The 9,780-nt window shown below is 43.5% G+C and overlaps 1 pseudogene; it reads left to right on the top strand.

The window, feature by feature from the left end:
- The first annotated feature begins 7,509 nt into the window (after positions 1–7,509).
- Positions 7,510–9,425, top strand: LOC118677183 (annotated as a pseudogene).
- Positions 9,426–9,780: the final 355 nt, after the last annotated feature.

Raw genomic sequence — 9,780 nt, 5'->3', positions numbered from 1 at the left:
TCCTGTTAATGATTCAAATAAACAAACTCAAACAAACTAATCTATGATTTCCATTTTGGGTCTAAAATAGCATTTGGCAAACGTCTTCTGTAAAGGACTAGACAGTAAATACTTTAGAATTTGTGGGCCAAGCAGCACAATTAAGGCTATTATATATTACTGAGAAATTTAAAGTATCTATACTAATAAAAGGGTAATATGCTAATTAGACCAGACATCTTCCAGACATCCTTCCAGACAAAGCCACGGTGGTGGGGCCAAGGCAGAGGTGGTTAAGGGTGATCAGGCCAGCAGGGGAGAGCAGTTAGGGCAATCAGGCCGGCAGGGGAGAACAATTAGGGGTGATCAGGTTGGCAGGGCAGTAGTTAGGGGTGATCAGGCAGGCAGGCAAAATGGTTAGGGGCGATTAGGCAAGCCAGCAGAGTGGTTAGGGGTGATCAGGCAGGCAGGCAGGTCAACGGTTAGGAGCCAGGGGTCCCAGATTGTGAAAGGGATGTCTGACTGCTGGTCCTTTACAGAAGACGTTTGCCAAATGCTGTTCTAGACCCAAAATGGAAATCATAGATTAGTTTGTTTGAGTTTGTTTATTTGAATCATTAACAGGAATGCCAGAACACCTGACCAGAAGTTAGGCTAGATAAATCACCCAGATTGGAGAAGGTGCAGGCCGGGCGGAGGGACCACTCCCCCACCCGAACCCTCCCCACCCCCAATGCACAAATTTCGTGCACCGGACCTCTAGTAATCATATAATTGAGTATATTTTTATTATACAGATCTGAAAATTATAAGAATAACCTTTTTTGGAAGGTAATATTTCACTTAACTGGAGTCATGTTACATGCTTCTTATCATTAAATTGATTGCAAATGTTCATTTGTAAAAAGCATTCTTTTTAAAATATATTTTATTGATATTTTACAGAGAGGAAGGGAGAGGGACAGAGAGCTAGAAACATCGATGAGAGAGCAACATCGATCAGCTGCCTCCTGCACCCCCCCCCCCCCCCCCACTGGTGATGTGCCCGCAACCAAGGTACATGCCTTTGACCGGAATCGAACCTGGGACCCTTGAGTCCGCAGGTCGATGCTTTATCCACTGAGCCAAACTGGTTAGGGCTGTAAAAAGCATTTTTAGTTGGTGAATTATACAAAACAGTCATTCATTGAGCTGGATGTGGCCCAAGGGCCACAGTTTGCCAACCCATTGGTTGTGGTGAGTTACCTTTAACTATAGGGGCTGATTTAGCTCTCTAAGAAGCAGAAGGAACCTGCTATAGTCTGAATGTTTTTGTCCCCCCATATTTACATGTTGAAATCCTAAGCCCCCCCAAAGTGATGGTATTAGTAGGTCTGGCCTTTGGGATAAGATTACATAATGAAGGGGGATCCCTCAAGAATGAGATTAGTGCTCTTATAAAAGAAATCCCCGAGCTCCACAGCCCCTTCTGCCATGTGAGGATATAAGAAAAAATCTGTCAAAAGAAACTATCAACAAAACAACAAGAACGCCCACTGCATGGGAGAACATATTTTCCAATGTTATCACCGATAAGGGTTTAATCTCCAACATTTATAGGGAACTCATACAACTTAACAGAAGGAAGATAAACAATCCAATCAAAAAATGGGCAAAGGACCTAAATAGACACCTTTCAAAAGAGGACATTCAGAAAGCCAAGAGACATATGAAAACATGCTCAAAGTCACTAATCATCCGAGAGATGCAAATCAAAACAACAATGAGGTACCATCTCACACTTGTCAGAAAGGCTATCATCAACAAATCAACAAACGACAAGTGCTGGAGAGGATGTGGAGAAAAAGGAACACTCGTGCACTGCTGGTGGGAATGCAGACTGGTGCAGCCACTATGGAAGACAGTATGGAGTTGCCTCAAAAAACTAAAAATGGAACTCCCATTTGACCCCATGATCCCACTTCTAGGAATATATCCCAAGAAAACAGAAACACCAATCAGAAAGGATATATGCACCCATATGTTCATAGCAGCACAATTCACCATAGCTAAGATCTGGAAACAGCCTAAGTGCCCATCAGTAGATGAATGGATTAGAAAACCGTGGTACATCTACACGATGGAATACTATGCTGCTGTAAAAAAGAAGGAATTCTTACCATTTGCAACGGCATGGATGGAACTGGAGAGCATTATGCTAAGTGAAATAAGCCAGTCAATGAAGGAAAAATACCACATGACCTCACTCATTTATGGATAATAAAGACCATTATAAACTTATGAACAAAAATATATACAGAGGCAGAGCTGCCTCGAACAGTCTGTCAAACTACAGCAGGAAAGCCGGGGAGGGTTGAGGGGTGTGGGTAGAGGGGGTAAGAGATCAACCGAAGGACTTGTATGCATGCATATAAGCATAACCAATGGACATAAGACACTGGGGAGTAGGGGAGGTCAGGGGATTGTCAAGGGCGGGAGAAAAAAAGGAGACATATGTAATACTCTTTGTAATACTTTAAGCAATAAAAATAAATAAATAAATAAATAAATAAATAGGAAAAAAAGAAAAAGAAAAAGTCTGTCACCTGGAAGAAGGGCCTCACTAACCACCCTGTCATTGGACTTCCAGCCTCCAGAGCTGTGAGAAATACATTTCTGCCCCTTACCCTGTAACATTTTGTTATAGCAGCCTGAACAGACTAAGACAGGCCAGTCTGCATTTAATCTCATTAAGAGCAATAACCATTATCTTGGAATCCAGGCCCTTGACTGTTTCCAAGCCAATCCCCTTGGTACTCTAGGACAGACAGGAATTAGGGGGAGGTTAAGACTCCTAGGAAGGGACTGGCTGGGAATACTGTCCTCAGATGTACTGTATTTACCTGATTGAAAAGCAATGTTTCTTTTCTTTTCAAAAATTATTTTTATTGATTTCATAGAGGAAGGGAGAGGGAAACATAGAAACATCAATGATTAGAGAGAATCATTGATCAGCAGCCTCCTGCACGCTCCCTACTGGGGATAGACCCCGCAACCCCAGCATGTACCCTGACCGGGAATCGGACCGTGACCTGCTAGTTCATAGGTCTATGCTCAACCACTGAGCCACATCGACCAGGCCATTTCTTTTACTTTAATATCTCTGAAATCAAGTTGAGCCTTATAATCAATGATTTAATTTAATTGCCAAATTTCTTTCTTTCTTAGTGTCAATAAAACAATGGGGAGACATAATCGATGGCATCTTAGCGTCTATAAAATATGGTAATATTTCTCATTCAAAGCTGCAATCCGGCTCCCTCTCGAATCTCTTCACCCCTGTCCGAGTAACTGTTTTTCCTATTAGAGCTTATGTTCTGCTTCCTTCTGTTGCCATAGAAATAGGCCCTTTTGGAAATGTTGTTCCCAGTGAAGGCCTTGGATGAACATCAAGACACAATCAATACTTGGGCTGCTGGGTGTGATAGGGCCTTGTTTTGGGGTAAACTTCTTTGTAAAATTAGAGTTTATCTTTTTTTAAAAAAGAAAAAAAAAGAAGAAGCATTTAAAGTTCCTCTCCTTTCCAAAAGACAGGAGGGAGAGAATTGTTGAAAGTTAGAGCATCCAGCCTGTAACCTCTCTCCTCTGGGTAAGTGTCTCTGAAGAGGAAGCCAGCCTGCCTCAGAGTTGGCACAGAGCCCTGTTCCCTTGACAACTGCCTCTACAAATATGATGCCAAGCGCCACCTGGTGTCCACATCAAGCAAGCACAACAAATAGGCAACAGGCTGAAGGAAGTTTGAAGAATATGCAAAAGTTGGAATGTGGCCAGTCCCCCACGGCTCAGTGATTGAGTGTGGACCTATGAACCAGGAGGTCACGTTTTGATTCCTGGTCATGGCACATGCTCATGTTGTGGGCTCAAGCACCTGTGTAGGACATGCAGGAAGCAGCCAATCAATAATTCTCTCTCATCATTGATGTTTCTCCCTTCCTCTCTGAAATCAATGAAAATAATTTTTAAAAAAGAATATGCAAAAGTTGGAATGTGATGGACAGAACCAGAAAGTCAGGCTCAAACCAGATGAGGGATTGTGACACATGTATTTGCTTTACCATATGTAATATGAGGGCCATGTATGAGTGAACATAATGTACCCTAAGAATCTTGACATATTAAAAAAATTGTTATTGTGGATAAGACATCAAATAGAAATCAGATATCCTTTGTGTTAATTCTGGTTTCACTTTAATCAGTAGATTTTCTGTTAAGTGACAGGCACTGTATGAGGTACTGCAGCCTAGCACTGTGCTACAGGCTTGACATAGGTTACTTCATTCTAACCTATGAGGCAGACGTTAAAATGTCATTAGGAAACTGAACTCAAGGAGGTTAAATAACTTGCCCAAAGTCACACAGCTGATAAGCAGAGGAGCTGAAATACAAAATTTTACTTAGTATCATGCCTGCTACACGGTGGGCACTCAGTATTTGTTTAATGAAGAAAGACCAATCTGCATGATGCCAGCCAGCATTGCCACACATAGGCAATCACTGCACATACCGCCATTGCTCCCGTGCCCTAAAACAAGTTACCCAAGGCTCAGGATGTCTGCCTCTCCGTTCTATTACCTGTGCAGGAAGGGTCCTTTGAGGCAGAACTCAGGAGGTTTAACACAGTAGAAGGCCTAACCCTCTAAGACATCAAGGGGCATGAAAGCAAAAAATGAGAGAAAAGGAAGCAGGGAAAGCCTTATCTGTGGTCTGATCAAGTGCTAAATCCTTGTTATGGGTAGTGAAAGTGTTTGCTCATAAGTATGGCTCTCCTAAAGTTGTTATAAAAGCTTGCTAACAATCTTCTTTTAGTGATCTTCTGGCCTCACTGAAAATCAAATCATTTCGAGGTAAAAGTCAGGGTTCCAGGACTATTTCCACCACTCCGTAGCTGTCTGAACTCTCCATCTTTGTGCAAATATCAAGAATTGCATCACATCACTGCAGCAACAGTCTCACCATCCATGCAGCCCTCCCAGCCATCCATCTCCTCAGCACCTCTCACAGAAGGGGCTTGAGCCAGAGATGAATCACAAACATAAGGAAAGAAAAATGCATGAACATATGAAGGAAATAAAGCTCCCCTGGAAAGGGGTAGAATTTGTTTTCACTCTCCAGGACCTGACCTTCAGATGTGCAAACTTCCAGCTTCCTGAAAAAGCATCTGTAAGTTCAGAACTACTTTCTCATCTGGCAAACTCATGAAGTCTGACTCTAGTGTATTGTATCTGTCTCCTTAAGACTTTGAGAGCACTACAGGAAGAGCATTTTCTCTCATTCCTTACCACCTTCATTTTTGAGAGGTTTTAGGATTATTTTAGGCAAACATGAAGAAAAATAATAATTTGAATCCCAGGAAAGCTTTGGAGTAAATGAGATCATGTCTATGAAAGTTATGTGTAACCAGAAAGTCCTGTGCAAGTGTCAAGGTTAGGTAGGGAGGCAGAGTTCTGTATTATGGGAGTTGAACACTTGGCCCTTGGAATGTCACACCTGATAGAAGTTCTTTGCTTGGGGAGCCTTGGTCAGCAGATAATTTAACAGTGTGATTTATGCTGAGGGTTTTGAACCATGTAGTACCCATTTGACCTCAGAAGGGGCTGTAGACTAGAGATTAACCACATGGGCAGTCAAACACAGAGTCCCAATATAAACTCTGAACATCAAGGCTTAGGTGAGTTTTCCAGGTTAACAACATTCCATGAATATTATCACACACTGTTGCTAAGAAAGTAATACTGTCCATGACTCCAGGGGGAGTTGACTGGAAGCTCCATGTGGTAGTTTCCTGGATTCTGCTGTATAATTTTCTTCCCTTGGCTGATTTTCATCTGTATCCTTTCCCTAAATGTATCCATAATTGTGAGTATAACAGGTTTCAATGAGCTCAGTGAATCTTTTAGTGAATTATCAAATGTGAAATGTGAGGGTAGTTTTGGGAACCCCCTCAACTTGCAATCGGTATCAGAAGTGAGGGTAGTCACTTCACCCCTCTCCCCAATTTTACAATGATGTTCAGAGAAAGAAGCAAATTATATACATATGTTCAATATGATACTGTTTATAATATAGGTAAAGCAATGAAGGCCCTGCATCCCTTTGTTCAGGTTGTACATTGCACAATTTTCTAGAGCACTTCCTCCAGCATAGCCTTTGTACAGTGTTTCCCTAGACTCATGCGAGCACCTGCTGCTCAAGTGAACAAGCAACTATCACAAACATTTTTAGTAACAACATAAAACATTCATGAGAATGATAACCCCCAGTGATAACTGGCTGCCTCTCTGGTGGGAAAAGATAGGAAAACAATCCAGAAGGCATTCACAGGGGATTCCACCTCCAGCTGTACTATTTTATTTCTTAGGCTCCATGGAGTTCCTGGGCATTCTTTACATGTATTATTCCTTATACATTTTCATATGTATAAAGTATATCATTTTAAAAATATATTTAAGCCTGGCCAGCTTGGCTCAGTTGTTGAGTATCAACCTATGAACCAGGATATTACCATTAGATTCCCATTCAGGGCACATGCCCAAGTGTTGCGGGCTTGATCCCCAGTATGGGATGTGCAGGAGGCAGCCAATCAGTGATTCTCTCTCATCATTGATGTTTCTATCTCTCCCTCTCCTTCCTTCTCTGAAATAAATTTAAAAAAATATTTTAAAAAATGCATATTTGCCTGGCTGGTGTGGCTCAGGGGTTGAGCATCAACCCAGGAACCAAAAGGTCACTGGATTAATTCCTGGTCAGGGCACATGCCTGGGTTGCAGGCTCGATCCCCGGCAAGGGCTGAGCAGGAGGCAGCTGATCAATGATGTTCCTCTCTCATTGATGATTCTATCTCTCTATTCCTCTTCCTTCCTCCCTCTCAAAAAAATCAATTTTTTTAAAAGTGTATTTAAAGAACAAAATGAGAAAAATAATTTGGGGGGCGGGGAGGGAGGTCAGAGACAGAGATATAAGGAGAAAACTAGCAGCGTACAATACCAGTGAAATCAAAAGAAGAGTTTTAAATAGGACACGATGTTCAACAGCACCACAAGGAACTGAGGATGAAAAGAAGGGATTTATAGAGTCGGCAGTTAGAGCATTTTGATCTTTCAAAGAAAAGTGTCAACAAGCAGTGAGAGTGAAATCCCACTGCAAGAGGTTAAGGAGGGAGTAGGAAGTGATGAAGTGGAAACAGTGTTCATGCCACTGGACATTCAGCAGTAAAAGAAAGGCTGTGGGACAGGAACTGTTGCAGCAAAGAATATGTTTAAAGTCAGGAGTCTGCTTTAGAGGAGGTTTCAAGATGGCGGTTGCTGGATAGCTGACCAGGAGCCAAGGTGAAGGCCCCTACGAAGGGAAAGAGGTTGAGAATCCTCCCCTCCCGGCTTCTCGCAGTCCCAGAGCCCAGCAGAAGTGTTTGGACATTTTTATGTTGATCCTGGTAGTTTTTTGTTTGTTTGTTTGTTTGTTTTAATAAACAAGTGAACCATATAGATTATCAACATGGGACGAAGAGCTACATCATCCACCAAAAGTGGAAAATTTATGCACCTCACAGACCAAGCCCGAAAAGAAGCCCAGAAGAGAGAATTAAAGAACAAAAAAAGAATGCATGATGGTACGAGTTGCAGTTTTGAAGATGAAGGATCCCAAACAAATTATCCGGGACAGGGAGAAATTGGATGAGATGGAGTTTAACCCAGTGCAACAGCCACAATTAAATGAGAAGGTGCTGAATGACAAGCATAAAAAGCTGCGTGAAACCTTTGAACGTATTCTACGACTCTATGAAAAAGAGAATCCAGATATTTACAAAGAATTGAGAAAGCTAGAAGTAGATTATGAACAGTAAAGGGCTCAACTTAGCCAATATTTTGATGCTGTGAAGAATGCTCAGCATCTGGAATTGGATAGTATTCCTTTGCCAGATATGCCTCATGTCCTTCCAACAAATTGATCCAGGACATTCCACTTAGGGGTGCCCAGCCACCCTCCATCCTTAAGAGGACCTCAGCCTATGGACCTTCAACTAGGGCAGGTTCTATTCTTCCTCTTCTTGGGCATGGTGTTCCACATTTGCCTCCTGGTAGAAAACCTCCGGGTCCGCCCCCGGTCCACCTCCTCCTCAAGTCTTGCAAATGTATGGCCATAAAGTGGGCTTTGCCCTGGATCTTCCCCCTCGCCAATGAGATGAAGACGTTATATAGTCCTGAACTTGCTCAACGGGGCCCTGATGATGATGTTTCCAGCACCAGTGAAGATGATGGCTATCCTGAGGACATGGATCAAGATAAGCATGATGACAGTACTGATGACAGCGACACTGACAGATGGAGAAAGTGAAGGAGATGAATGTGTGCATTGTGATGATAACAAAAGAAATAACAATGAAGAAAAAAAATCAGGTCTGAGTGTACGATTTGCAGATATGCTTGGGAAATCAAGGAAGAAGAAGAACATTAAGGAGCTGACTCCTCTTCAAGCCATGATGCTTCAAATGGCAGGTCAGGAAATCCCTGAGGAGGGACGAGAAGTAGAGGAATTTTCAGAGAACGATGGTGAAGGTGATTCTGATGAGTCTGAAGCAGAAAAGCAGTCACAAAAGCAGCATAAAGAAGAATCTCTTTCTGAGGGCACATCTGCTTCTTCACAGCAGCAAGCTCCCCCACAGTCTGTTCCCCCTTCTCAGATACAAATACCTCCCATGCCAGGACCACCTCCTCTTGGACCACCTCCTGCCCTACCTTTACGGCCACCTGGACCACCTGCAGGCCTTCCTCCTGGATCACCTCCAGGAGCTCCTCCATTCCTGAGACCACCTGGAATGCCAGGACTCCGAGGGCCTTTACCCAGACTTTTACCTCCAGGACCACAACCAGGCCTACCCGGTGGCCCTCTTCCAGGTCCACCTCCAGGTCTGCCTCCTGGCCCTCCTCTTCGGAGACCCCCCACCAAGGCTACCTCCCCCTGCACCTCCAGGTATCCTTCTACCTTGTCCTGGCATGATGCGCCCACCTTTGGTGCCTCCTTTCGAGCTGCCCCACCTGGGCTTTTCCCACCGGCTCCCTTGCCAAACCCAGGGGTTTTAAGCGCTCCACCCAACTTGATTCAGCGACCCAAGGAGGATGACACCAGTGCAGCCTCCATTGAGAAGAAAGCCACAGCAACCATCAGTGCCAAACCACAAATCAGGAATCCCAAGGCAGAGATTACTCATTCGTGCCCACCACACTGAGGGGCTGTCGGGAGGATAAAGGGGCTACTGCTGCTCCCCAAAGAAAGTCAGAGGATGATTCTGCTGTGCCTCTTGACAAAGCAGCCCCCAAATCTGGTCCCGTCTCAGTACAAACTAAGGATGATGTATATGAAGCTTTTATGAAAGAAATGGAAGGGCTGCTGTGACAACTTTTGATGCCCAAACACACGTTGGTTCACATAATTGGTTCGTGGAAAAAGAGGCTCTTAGGAAACTTGGGCAAAACAGCTACTTTTATTGTCGGGGTATTTTCTAATTTCAGTTGAAGGAATATCTTAAAGTTTAGCCTTTTTGGAATTCACTGCATACAAGAGAGGGTATTTGCTCAGGCTAGGCTGGTTACTGAAGCAGTTCTGCTGCAAACGTCCATTCCCTTTCATACCACCACTTTCATCCCATTTCTTCCCCTCTCCAATCCTTTGGAACTTGTGATCTGGAGCATATTTGTTTTTGATTCTCTTGTGTGCTGTAAACTCTGGAGTAGAGATTTATTGGGCGGGGGGGGTGGGGGGAGGGCG

Source organism: Myotis myotis, unplaced genomic scaffold (assembly GCF_014108235.1).
Source record: "Myotis myotis isolate mMyoMyo1 unplaced genomic scaffold, mMyoMyo1.p scaffold_m19_p_2, whole genome shotgun sequence".
NCBI lineage: Eukaryota > Metazoa > Chordata > Mammalia > Chiroptera > Vespertilionidae > Myotis > Myotis myotis.
This window is presented reverse-complemented; position numbering and strand designations above follow the sequence as displayed.